The sequence below is a fragment of the Ambystoma mexicanum genome, chromosome 8 (genome assembly GCF_040938575.1).
Source record: "Ambystoma mexicanum isolate Mex_15411 chromosome 8, UKY_AmexF1_1, whole genome shotgun sequence".
Classification (NCBI taxonomy): domain Eukaryota; kingdom Metazoa; phylum Chordata; class Amphibia; order Caudata; family Ambystomatidae; genus Ambystoma; species Ambystoma mexicanum.
In genome coordinates this window covers 443448208-443462403 of record NC_090929.1, presented here as the reverse complement: position 1 = coordinate 443462403, position 14196 = coordinate 443448208, and the positions used below count along the sequence as shown (strand labels likewise).

Genomic DNA, 14196 nt, shown 5'->3' with positions numbered 1-14196 from the left:
GAACCCCAATGTCTGGAAAACACACACACCGCTCTCCACGAAAAGCACGTTCAGAGCGATGGAAACCCACGTGGGACCTGTAACCCGTGTCGAGGGAAACGCCCATGTGTGTTACATCACATACGTGCTTATGCGCTAAGGGCCTTTCCTTGAATTACACGCTGACGTGCTGTTTTTTCACGTGCCAAATCACTCCGTATCAAGCTGGCCACGCAACACACGGAAGACCACGCTCCTGCCCAGAAGGCCGATTTACTGCCCCCCAGATCCCCGAGCAGCCTCCTACAAGCCATCTGCTGCTGCCTGCCTGCTGCCAACAGTGCCCTGCCATTTGGTGCTTGCACATCAGCCATCTGCAGGGGTCCAGTTGCTGTGACCACCCCTGCTGGAAGAGAACACTCCCGACTGCAGTTCCATTGCACCACAGCCCAGCCCCAGGACCCAGTTGCCCATCCACACCTGCCTTGGGGGTTGCCATGTCCGACCCAACACCATCCGGGACCAGTGGCAATCACCCAGCACAGAGGCAGAGGGCTGCCAGCTTCAGTGATAAGGAAGTTGGCATCCTGGTGGAGCAAGTAATGGGGCATTATGATGCCCTCTTCACACCATCGCCCGCCGACCAGGAAGGACGGAAGAGGATCTGGAAGGACATAGTGGGTGCCATCGACGCAAAGGGGGTGGCACCCCGTGACATCAAACATGTCCAGAAGCGCTGGGAGGACTACAAGTCCAGGACCCTCAAGAAAGCCCGGTGCCTCTTGGACACAGTGGGGCGCCGGGTCCATCTTACCACCCAGCAGATGAGGGTCCTGGAGCACATTCACCCAGTGCTTCATCACCAAATCCTCAGGATGCAGGCCCGTCTGGAGTCGAGCGTTAAGTGCCCATGCATTGCCGTTTTAAACAGTGCATGTTGCAGTGTGCTGGTAGTTAGCTACATGGCTGTATGTGTGACATGGGTCATGTATGGATGTGTGTGTGTGTGTGTGCAGGGACATGATGGTGCTGCATGTGAGTCCAGTCAAGCGTGACCCACATGGATGGTGTGTTACAATGCATCATGCTGAGCTGCATGCGGAATGCACACATGTATGCATGCCTGTGTCTGTACTTGGACATGTTTGGGGTGTGAGAGAAGGGTGTTGCTGTCATGGACATGCATGGTGTACATGTCCATGTGTCTGAGTAGTGTGTGCACCATGGATGCATGACACATGTCCGTGACGATGTGTTGAATCACTGATACAGCCTAGTCATCCTTGTATCCACTGTGTCTGGGGGTATACAGGGCCAGATGCATGACCCTCCGGTGATGTGTGTGCATGTGATCAGCATGTCCCATGATGCATGCGAGTTTCAGCCCGCCATTGGATGTTTCTACGGTGCCTTGGACATGGATGCAAATGTTTGTTGCACGTGCCATGCCTGTTTCTGCATATGTGTTGCCTGCACTGACCCATGTGTTGTGGAGGGACATGATGGAAGTGACGTTTGACAGTGCCACTCATCTGCTATTGCTTCCTGTCTAGGAGACCATTGTACAGTACCCTGATGCTTGTGTTCAATGTCTCCCTTTACACAGCGGCGAGTGAAGAAGAGGGCGGACACCGCGCTGTGGAGGAAAGCAGCAGGGATGCCTCCACCGGCCGGCGATGCAAGGCCCAGTCACGCTCCCAGGAAATTCCATCATCTGGGAGCGAGGGGACTGGTGCCGCGTCTGCCACTATGGCTGCAGCGGAAGGGGCGGGTGAGCCCCCACAGGGGCTTGCGATGGCGGAAGGCGGTGTGGAGCCATCCAGGTTGGTGGTGTGTGCGGAGGAGGAGGAGGAGGCGGCAGCTACAGAGCCGCACATGGGGCCTATTGGGGGTGGCACCACTTGTGCAAGTGGTGCAGTCCAGGAGTAGGGGCAGGAGGCAGCACAGGTCGCCACGGAGGGGCCTGTGCATGTCACTGTCCCCGACACTGACTGCATCACCATGCACCATCAGGGATGCCCGTCCCAGGCCTGTCCGCAGGTAGGGGGGGGGTCCACGTCATCTGGCACTCCTACCTGCGGACGAGGGGACCCGTGACAGGATTGAGTCCGTTGTGAATGGGGTCACGTTGCACACAAATGACATTCATGATGATGTGCGTGGTTCCTGGGGGACCACACACGTCATCACGAAGAGCTGTGTGGCAACGTGTCCTAGTTGGGAGGGATGATGGTCGGGGGTTTCCTCCATGTGTTGGCCAGTCTTGCGACCCTCTCCTCCTCTGTGCACACTATACACTAGTCGTTCTCTGTGCCGTCTTCCAGCCTAGATGCCACCAGGGCCCCCTGTGGACCTGCCCCAAACAACGCAGCCAGCCTGGTGGAGATTGCATCCCTGCCACAGTCGGGAGTCGGAGGTCCAGCAGGGATGGCCAGCCCACCAGCTGCATCCCAGCAGATGGAGGATGTGCCGGCATCATCGGGCAGGGCATGTACGCGACGGCGCCGGGGAATTCCATCAGCCCGGAGGCCGTTGTGGAGGCAGAGGCAGTTGCGTCTGCGGAAGCAGTAGGCTCAGCTTGGGAGGAATCATGGCTCGGGGCCATCAACACCGCAGGGGCAGGCATCAGCCGAGGGGCAGGAGGACCCCGGACTGGGAGTGTCTTCAGTGTGGCAGCGGTTGGGCCAGCAGATAGCTGTGGAGAGGCGGCGGGCGGAGAGGGCACGGCTCAGGATGGTCAGGGTGGAGAACTCCATGCACCAGGCTTTGAGGCGGGTGGAGGGCCTCGAGGAACCTCGCAGGGAGTTGAGGGATTCCATGGCTGCATCCCTGCGAGACCAGGGAACAGGCACGCCTCCGGAACAGCGACGTGGAGATTGAGGATGCCCTGGCCCAGAACATCAAAAAGTGAGCCGTGGGACTAGCCCGCGCCTTTGTACATAGTTATTTAGGCTTAGGTTTCATTTGGTTTATATTTTTATTTGGAGTCCACGGACTTTGCTCCACTTTTTGTATATTGCATAGGTTTTTTGGTAGGTTTCCTTTTGTTTTGGGATCATGGACCCTTCCGACTTTCACTGTAAATATTACTAGACTTGTACATACTTTCGTTATTTCATCATTCCACGGAGCAATGGTTTTTTGTGTTTTTTATTGACTTTATATGGACTTTGGCGATGGACCACTTTTCTGTTTTCATGTCGTCGATTTTTGTTTTTCATTGGATTTTACTTTATTTTTGGAATTGCTTTCATTATTTCATCATTTGAATGGGTTCCTCATTATGTTATTTTTTTTGTTTTCTAATACATTTCATATATCTTCATTATTGGTGTTGTGTACTCATTGGTTATGTGCATGTCTCTATGAGCATTGCCTCAGTTGTGTTGCCACTGTGTGACTCTGTTGTACATTTATTCATGGCCATGCTGGTTCTTTTCAAACTCTCATGGCATGGGTAATTGGGGAGTGGGTGCAATGTATGGTTGTGCGCTTGTACTGGGAGGTGGGGGGGATTTGGGTTGGCAGTAAGGCCATGGGTCTGTTTTGTTATGACATGGTGTTTGGTGGGGCATGTGTCGGGGCCTGCTAGCAGGTGCCCGTCACTGGGGGCGAGTGTCATGAGTCAGGGCTCCCAAGTGCATGGTGCCATTTAGCCTGCCTGCGGGTCATGGCCAGGGGTGATGGGCTGCTTGCGGGGCTTGGTCAGGGGTCATGGGCTGCCTGCGGGTCATGGGGAGGGGGGGGGGCGGGGAGGGACACACGTGAGGGCCCACACTGCCAAATCGCGTTTGAAACTCCCCGCGCACCCCCGGAATACACGTTCCCTGCTCACACCAGGTAAATTGTGTGGAAAAAGTCCCCCCCTGTGGTGTGTGCTGCCTGTGGGGCATGGGGAGGGTGGATGGGCTGCCTGCGGGTCATGGTCTGGGGTGATGGGCTGCCAATTGCGCAATTGTCCCCAAGTGGGTACAGACACTACACGCACAGAACCCCATGTGGTAATTCATTTAAAAGAACATATGCCATGCAGTATACGTACCAAATTAGTAAAATAAAAAAGTTGAAGTGCAAAGTGCCTATGGTCGAGTATAGATCAATAATAGATGTGTCAAAGGGTGACATGACAGAAAGGAAAAGGAAACTGGGGCCAAGGGTGGGAAATAGGTAAATATAAAAAAGGTATAGGGGCCTCATCGATTTAACAGCATATACAGAAATGCTAAAATCATAAATTCTATTAAAACCCAAATGGTAAAACAGCACTGACGGATAGGCGGCTCAGACAACTTTATTGGCGATACAAGAGAGCCCGTAGTGGTATAATCAATGGGAAAGTGCAAAATGCATAATGGTGCACAAAGGAAAGTGCCAAGTGCATAGTATATATGTTAGTTGAAATACCCAATCAAAACAATTAAAAAGAGTATGTCCTGAAAACCTCATTAGCGAGGTAACATTTATGCAAGATAAAATCAATGGCAGAATGCGCAATGCATAATGAACATCATGATAAAGTGACAAGTGCATTTAACAATTAACCGAAGTACATCAGTGCATGGAAATAAAAGTGCCAATTACATAGGTATATATATTAAAATATTCGATTAGAACAACAGAAAAAAGTACATTCTGTAACCCTTATGAATGAGGTAACATAAAGTGGTTGAAGAAGGGAAAAAAAAATCATGAAGAGTCTATTCATAGGGCCTAAATCATGGGTATGAAAATGCATGACAATAGGGGTTTATCCCTTCCCATAACCCCATATAATATTCCCAGAGTACAAATGAAGGATACATATTGTCTACTAATAGAACCAGTGAGCCTCACTTTTCTCTCCCTCTCTCTCGCCCCCTATATCCCCCTGTCTCTCTCCCCCTCATTCATAAGGTACCCTTGATAAGGTCCAAGACAGAGTCTAGTCTCGCTGCAGCTTCAAGGGAGACCTGCAGCTTTAATCAGGAACCACAGCAAGCTCCATTAACGAGAGGCTCTCAGAAAGGAAGATGAGTGGGACTTAGTATTACATGTTTTTACCCATTTACCTTTTCTATTGCAAGGCACTCTGGTTATGACTTCATGCATACGGGGGATTGTTGCTAGGGACCCCAGGATTGGTTTATTAGCCTACACCAATCACTGTGGCCCATGTGACTTTAAAAGTAGGCTGAGCCCCCTCTTGGCAGATCTGAAGACTTTGCTAGGAGTAGCTAGAAGAGCTCATCATTGGACCCTGGCTGAAGGTACAGTCTGCCTTACATCTTCCGCCAGTGAAGGAAGACCTGGACCACCAAAAACGGAAGCACGATCCCTCCCCTAAACATCTCCAAGGGAACAGAGGGAGATTCTGAAACCAGAGGACCCTCCAGCAGCTCCAGAACCGGTACACAACCAGCACACAGTGTACCCTGCAGCAAGCTTCCTTGGTGGGAAGTGCCAAAGGTCTCTGAACCCCAAACCAAGGACAAGGCAGCTGCCTGCAACACTCCTCAGCTTTGGGCTGTACAAGCCGCCCGATACCCGCAGCCGACTCACAGCTTGAACTCAGTTGCATGAATCCTGCAAAAAGAACTGAAGCTGACCGTTCCTGTCGAGCACCAAGAACACCTACAGCACATGGTACATTGTGGTTCTATCCCCCTGGTCATTCCTGGAAGGCCCTTACAGACACTTTTAAGACCCATTGCTCCCTTTGTGCTTACGCCAAGTAACCTTGAACTACTGTGATTATTCACCATGCTGACTACCCTGCTGTGGTTTCCAGAGTGCATCCCTTTTCCTTCTTTGAAAGGGTTTGTCCTCTGCATTCCTTTATTGGGTGGGGTGTATTTAAGTAATGTTGCAAGAACTGTCTGTTGTGATAATAATAAAGTAGATATTTGTATACAACCTTGACTGGACAGTCCCTTTTATCATTGGGTAATAATTGTATTATCGCTGTGTTGCAACTAACCAACGATCCACAACCTTTCAGAGATAAACCAGCCGTTCCGTTGACATAACCAAAATTGGACAAGGAGGATAATAATTTGCTTGTGCTTCCAATCTGTTCAGGCCCCTTTTGGTGTACTAGAGGTGTGGGGCTGATTGATGGTTTACAAACAGATATTCATTCCTGGACCACTGGTGCCCCGGAGGTTGATTTGTTACACCCACCTTACAAACCAGCTCCAGTGCACATTGAATTATAAACACCTAAGCGAACCAGAATGAAAACTACTACCTCGGGCACCTTGCTTGTCATTTCCAACTCTCGGTTGAGTACTGATTGAATTACAGACAGGAATTTACCAAACATATTCCCCTTTCGTAACTGCTCAGCTTATTCGCAAATAATATATGTGCCATGATCTCAAAACTCCACTCGGGTGCGAGTAGATCATATTTCTGCCTTGCTACCTAGACCTGCACCCATCTGAATACGTTCTTTGATTATGTGACGAAGCAATCACACAATTCCTAGCTTCTGGAGTGAAGAATCAATCATCCCCCGTTTTTAGGGCAATAGCCATTTTTTATGTTATAAATAGTTCCATGACCATCTAGCGTATAGGAGTGGGAATATTCTGGCCTATGAAAGATTGGGCTCCTACCATCGATTAAAATAGTTGCGGAGGAGAAGAAAATCATGTCCCATAACACATTATTGGTGTGGATCCCTGGGCTTTGGCTCTTGCCTGGGCTATATTAATTTAGACAGCCTTGAAGAAAGGGGTGGATGGGACACCCCTTTTCCAATGATAGGTTATTGTGGAGTGGAAGGACGGGGCGGGGGGAGCCAGCACATTTGTTTTTAAGACACAAACTAATCAGGATCTCACTGAAATACTATGTGTTCCAATTATTTGATGCTTGCATAGCACAACTCGCGATTGAAGTACGCTCTTCAAAGTAAATGCAGTGTGATCTGCAATCCCCCATACCCTTCCTCTGGTCAGGGCAAGAGCAAAGGGGCTAATGAAGACTGCAGCAGTAATTATGTTCATCGCTCTTGACTCAAAGTGGCTAGAACCTGTGCAAGAGCACCATTTTAGCCAGTCCAGTCTATTTACAAATGAATCGCATACCGATGTATCCAATAACTTTAAGCCAACCATCTTTTGTTTTGCAAGGAACAATACATATTTTATTTAAAACACTGCACCGCCATGTTTTCTGTAAAGTTCAGCTTAGGTTACTTTTGTCTAATTTTCCGATTGGGTGGCATGGCATTTGTCTAGGTGAAGGGACATAATATTGACAGGCAGAGGAGGACACTTAAAAATGTTTAGGGCATCCCAAAGCACAATCCTTTTGATGGAAAACAGTAATGTAACCCGCTTGTTACACAGACCTCGGCATCTGTTGTCTACCTACTAACTGATTTCCAACTCCTTGACGTTCTCCCTTATCAACCAGTCACTTTAACTTCAATTAACGGGTGGTTTAAAGTCTCAATAATTGATCCAACCCTCAGTGACATTCTGACCAGGTTGTGGTGACGGGTAAATGTAACAGTCACGGGGGACAATACACGATAAAGAAAATAGAATAAATATTTCCATTACATTTGACCATCTACAGACATATGGCACCATACATTATGCTTCGTGACCAGTGTCTTTTTACTCTTAGATCACAATCTTCTATTCAGATCCATTTATATCAATGACAGGCCACGGCCATCTGCACTTTCCAACTGGCCCGATTATCCTGCTAGGTTATACCCCTCACCCCATTTAGTCTCGAGATAACACTTCGCTTTAACATGTTATACTTGGCGATATGTGACATTTCTAAACCTCTCCTTCGGTCACACCAACATATGGCAGGCATAAAGTAAACAGGGACCAATGTCATAAAACACACACTGCATCCAATCTTCATAGGGCCTTGCAATAAACACAGCATTCAGAGCCTTAATGTCCAGAATTTAAACATGCTGCATGTTGCTCATTTTATGTCTTGGATACACCTAATCCATTTTTGAAAAGCAACATATGTCTTGAATGTTAGCCTAAGGTGGTGACCAGGTGCCTGCTTTGCTACACAATGGCAGGATCTTGGCTCGTATAGATTATAAGAAAGATCGAGTACTTTGAAAGATAATTGGGCAGCATGAAGCATCTCTTCTGCAACAGGCTGCCTTACAACCCACCAATGTGTAAATGAAATAGGGGAATGAGACAGCAGTTTTCTTTTTGTATACATTTCTGTAAAAGTCTAAAGATATCACAGCTCCAAGTCCAATCAACGTTTCCATTATTAATGAATTAAAATATTTCAGTTTGTAGAATATCAGCAAACACTATGATGTATAAAAAAGATAATGAATTGAAAGATGAATCCAAAAGAGAACACAAATTAACTAAAAACCAGAGAACTATTCCATGCCCCAGTCTGTCAGGTTATGGAGGGGTTAGGGATAATCATGCCCCCAAGAATGATTGAATATATCCCTAAGTCGCAAAACACCTTCTGACCTCTAATAGGTTGAAGAAGGAGTCCTATAATAAATTGCTGATGTGAAGGAAGACCTCTGGAAGGCTATTACTGGTGGGGTGCCTACCTTACTTGAAAACATGGAGGTCATTACTGACCTCCTCTCAGTCAATAAGAATGCAGACAATAACGAATGTTACGGACTGCATTCAAAACATTCCGACTCCAGAAGACGGTGGAAAAATCAGAGAGCATTTCTTTGCATTCAGGATACAGCAACGCAATTTCCCTGTAGTCGTTTCAAATAAGACTCCCTCGCTTTTTCACTGGCCCTTAAATGGAAAAAATACAATGTAATAACTGATGCTCAAGTTAAAACTGATCCAGTTCAACCAGGTTTGCATGTATGCTTAACTTCTAAGTGAGAACTTAGTTATATAAATACTTCAATAAAACACACATTTATACTAATTTGTTTTGTCATTTACTGATTATGAAACTAACTTTTTGTACTTTGTATGGATTTGTATTTATTTATAAGTGCTTTCGCAAAAGTGATGCACATAAGAGAAATAAACAGTACCAAAAAAAAGCATTTCAAATAAGTAACAAAGTATACTAGGCTAAGGAAGGTGCCATGTGATTTTTTAGACAGGAGCAGAAAAGTATGAAGTAGGAAAGGATGAATAAAAAGAAGGTAATGAGTTCGAATGATTAGGAGCAAGTAAGGAGAAAGAAAAGAAACAAGACTGAGCAGAGGGCGTTATACACATTTAGCAGAAATTGAGAACGTAAAATGCACGAGGGGAATTAACTAGAAACAAAAGGAAGAAATTAAGGGGGAGCTAAACGCATGTATACACAAAGACAAAAGAGAGTAAGTGAAAAATAAAGACTGGATTTGAAGGAAAGGCAGTAAAGATAATGGAGTAACGAAGATATAGAAGTGCAAGAGGTAAGACAGACAGGTGTACTAATCGAGTTAACGACCAAGCTGAAAAGGCAGGCAGTTCGACTAGTAAGGCAGAACATTAGTCCAGAGGGGAAAGAACAAGAGCTGAGATAGGAAACGTGGCAGTGTGAAAGGAAAGAAAGGAAGGAACGTATGTTAGGCAAGTGGCCATGACGCTGAGAGACATTGGAGATAGGGCTAGAAAAAGAAAAAAAAAAGAACCAAAAATAACACCTTGGTTGCACACAGAGGAAGAAAAAGAGAGGAGTGAGGGTGTAAAGCAAGGGACAGGAGGGAAAGGGAAAGAGAACCTCAGTTGTTGAAGTATTGATGTGTAGGAAACGAAAGTTCATCCAAGATTGGATAGCCAAAAATCGAGATGAAAGGGGGGGGGTGTGAAAGCAGAAAAAGAAACAAAGATCTGAGAGTCATCAACATAGAAATCATAGGAAAGACTAAAAGGAAGCAATAATAGATACAAAGTGTAAGGTGAAAATATGAGTGAACCGAAGACAGAGCCTTGAGGTACACCATATTGGAAAAGGACGACTGCTTACTGCAGGGACAGAAAAGGTTTGGCCCAATAGGTAGAAACGCAACCATTGCATAAGAAAACCAAAGAAACACATGGAGGAAAAAGTGCTCACAAAGTAGGATGATCGACCATGTTGTAAAATGCAATAAAAATATCCAAAATGAAAAGAATAGAAGATATCTTCAAATGACACCCAGAAAGAAGTGAATTGACAACAAAATAGAGCAGTTTCAGTTGAATGTAGGGGACGAAAGCCTGATTCATGCAGGGGTAAGTGAGAACGTTGATCAAGGTAGGTAAAAACTGGAGCACCGGACAATTTGCTTGAAAAGGAAGAAGGGAAATAGAGATGAAATTAGAAGGGATATAGTGATCCATGAACAGTGTGGATAATAGCACACTTAAATCCATTAGGGAAGTGGATGTAGAAAGTGACAAATAAGGGAAGTTAGGAAGAGAATAAAATGGGTAAAGACCATACAAACAAGAGATAAGTGTAGGGGGTCAATAGGGGAAGCCATGGGATGTGCACGAGAAATGAGAAATAAAAACTGCAGTACCACAATACACAAGTATGCACTGGCTCACGGATCAAATTCAAATCCCTCTGCATCATCCAAAAGGCTGTCTGGGACCGGGGAATCACACTACCTGCAACTCTATCTAAATACTCTCCCCATCTACACCTCTCCATTACTCTGGCACAAACTCTGTATGTAAAGCGTTTCGCTAAACAAAGGGCTGTAAGTCAATCCCTTTCCTCGGCTGGCTCCCTCCTATGAAACAGTCTCCCAATTTGAGAGTCTCCCAATCCCTCTCAAATTCTGGAAGCTCCCCAAGACTCTCCTCTTTACTGTCTCCTTCCTTTCTTCTCTCCCCTTCTAATCTTACAGTTGCTGTGATTGGTGTACAGGGCCCTTATGCATCTTCAGGGCGCTTTACCTCTCCCTCCCAATCGCTTAGCTTCTGTCTGCCTCCAGCACTTACTTCTGCACACCCTCCACCCCAGAGGCTTGCACTCTGCCACCCAATGCAGTCTCATGCTGTATAGCACTTTCCATACCTGGCACTTCTTCTGCATTTCAACCACGAGCACAGACTCCCCAGCACTTAGCCCCCACTGCCCTCATCCTTGCTGCACTTGCATGTTCTGAATACTCACAAGGCATAGTAGGTTCATCCGTTGTTCCTCCCCCGCTGTACCTTCTATTTCTTTGTATAGCATTGTGTTCCCCCCCTCCCCTCTTTTTCCCTCCTTGTTGCCCTTTGGGTGCTTTGAAACTGTATTCACTTCCTGTATAAGCGCCAAACAAGTTAACAATAAATAAAGATACACGTAAAAAGGAATAAAAGCTGGAAGAAATGGAAGCCGTACAGGGTGGAGAAGAGGAAATGGAGGAATAAGAAAGAACAGAGAAAAAGTTAGCAAGCTCAGTAGTGGAAAATAGAGGGGAAGCATCAGGAGTTGGCGAAGACGAAAGACGATTAATATGTTGAGATTGATTGGATCTCATATGAAATTTAGATTTAATTTGGTACTACCCTTTGAGGTTATAGGTCTGACCTAGAACTGCATAGATCCGAGAGGACCAGTATGCTTTGCATGACTATAAGCTCCAAATAAAGTATAAAACATCTTGTAACTACGTCCAGCCACAAGAGATTTGACAATGTTTCGAGATATGCACTGAGCAGTACATTGAATCTCTTTGGTTTACATTTATGAATGATGAAGTATCATTGATTCTTACTTTACTCTGGTTTTTAAAACATCTGTATGAAATCGTGGCAGCCCCAACACTCAGGATTAGATCTCTGCTCTTATAACCATGTTTTTATAAACATTCTTGTTTTAGATTTTTTTAAAAATGATGCTGATATTTATGATATATTGTGGATTCTAATATGTGATTCCGTTATCTTTTTGCTTCTTATTAAGTTGTTTCACAAAGGTTTACTGTTGTAAACGATTTGCTTTCAAAACAGATTCTCAATAAATAAATAAGTTCAAATAGGTGACGAGAATAGGAAAGAATACGAAGAGAGGAGCATCGTTTCTCAGCAGCTAACGGAGGAATGTCATAAGAAGAATGCAAAGACTAGATGGAGCATATTAAGATCTGAAATGGAGTAATATTTCATCGCCACAACTCCAGAACCTGTATTGTCCTTACCACGTTCCACTAACAACCTTACAGACCTTAAGAAGTAATTATTGCTTAGAATAATGCCCCTTCTGATACTTAAGTGCCCATGGTAAACTTACGGGCTGGTCATTATGCTGCATTAATGACCGCCGTCACGGTTAATACAGCTAGGTTATTGGAGGGTACCCGACTTCACAGATCATAAAATAGGACCAGGGTCACTATTTCGATTGACCTATACCCGTTATATATTATTGGAGAGGAGACTGACGGTTATAGATTATTGAGGTGTATATTACACGCTCTGTGTATTACTGCAGCTTTCCAGGCAATGTTTCAAAAAGGCCCTCTCCAGTAAGAAAGCAGTTCAAGATCCTGTCAAAAATCATTGTGTGTGGGAGGGGAGTTTCATTTGAATGGGAGGGGTCTTCCCTTGTGATACATGGGAGAGGGGGGGTCCCAGGATGTCAGACTCCTAGAGGTGGGGGGGGAGCGAAGAGATGTGGAGAGTATATATGGGTCTCTCTCATCTTCTCTTCGGGAACCCCGGCCCCTGCCCTGAATAAAATATACTGGGATTGGCAATGGTTAACTAAAGTGGGGGGGGGGACATGCTGCTATGTGGTGGTTTATTTAGGGTTTCTGTCAGAGATTAAGATGTGGTGTCTTCAACACTAGAGGATTGGGTCAGCCCGTGACTGTGGAGATCCTGTGAATGCATCATTGATGGGGCGGGAGTCCTCACATTACTGGGAATTAAGGGTCTCTGTGATAGGTGGAAGGGCGACTCTTATCTTTAATGGATTAGATGACTTCTGACACCAGATTATGTGCGCAGAGGCTGGTGAAAGGCTGTCATTGATTAGGGATAGCTGGGTCTACTGCTTTTACGTGCGACAGGAAAGTTGGGGGTCACTGACTGGATGCACGATGGATGGGCGTGTCGTGCGATAGTTGAGGTAGATCGCCCTCGCTATCATACAACATAGGGCTAGTGGTCCATCGTCCTACACTCCTGATCCATAGGACTCACCTTCAGACCCTCCTCAGTCCTTCACACGGTTGCAGCTGGCCGGCCCCCCACGGCCGCATTAAGCGGGCACGGCTCTACTCAGCCGGCTCCTCCCGCTGTCAGAGCTTGAGTGGTACCCTTTGGCGTTGACAGACCGGCTCCATTCACATAGAGGTGGAGTCAGACTTCTCCAACCAACCAGCGCCGTTGACACATAGTGAAGAGGCGGAGACAGAGGTTGACGATAGAAACTGTCTTTGGAACCCGGAAAAACAAACGACCTGAGGGCGGGGAATTGGAAGGTGAAGAGGAGGGAGGCCGGTGTTATGTACTATTTAGTACCCCATACATTTCCGGTACCCACCTGTCATCGGCTGTGTTCTGACCCACCCTTTTTATCGCTGATTAGCTGTATTAAACCTACGCACCGCCCCAGTGAGGATGAGCACCAGCCCCTCTTCCGAACGGTCACAGACAAAAGCAGCAGATTACCGAGCTGTCTCTATTGTAATAATAGCTCAACACAATTTATTCCAGTAGGGGTAGGAGCCGACTATGGCTTGTGTCATATGCCAGTGACACATGCCACTCCATGTCACCGCTACAAGTGACAGTGATACGCGCCACTCCATGTCACCACTACAAGTGACACGTGCCACTGGCAGGTGTCACATGCCATGCCCCAAAAAAAGGTTTCACATGCCACCGCAAAACAAATATCAGATGTGGCCTCTGTCTCTTCGTTTTTCAAATTATAATCCTCCTTTTTAAAAATGAAAATGGGAAGCCCAATTATAACCTTTTTTTGTAAAAATAAAATAAGACGAACTCAAGACTTCGGAATATCAGGTCTAGCTCCTTAACCACTACACCACTACCATCTCACATTATAAACCCTTTAGATTCTACATCTAATGTGAACTATCAGGTAGTTCAATGATGGTCTCTTTTTTATTTTAAGTTACATCTTAAAACAAATTGCACGTGCGTTTCTGAAAGGTTGCAGGATAGAAACAATTTACTGTAAGTTTTTGCATCTTGTGCTTTTCTTGCATAATACTAAATTTAAAAAACAGTTAAATCCAAAATCTGTTACTGTGTAAGGCTTTAAATGTCAAACATGTATTGTGTACATGTTTTCCAAAAC

The 14196-nt window shown here is 45.8% G+C and overlaps 1 protein-coding gene across 2 annotated transcripts in view; it reads right to left on the bottom strand.

Moving 5' to 3' along the window:
- The window catches only part of PIK3CD (phosphatidylinositol-4,5-bisphosphate 3-kinase catalytic subunit delta), a 764407-nt gene extending 751131 nt beyond the window's left edge, over nt 1-13276 (bottom strand). For both annotated transcript variants that reach the window (XM_069610020.1, XM_069610019.1), the window contains exon 1: nt 13071-13276. The gene's annotated coding sequence lies outside the window, so the exon portion shown is untranslated. The remainder of the gene's footprint in view (nt 1-13070) is intronic.
- Between the last annotated feature and the right edge of the window lie 920 nt (nt 13277-14196).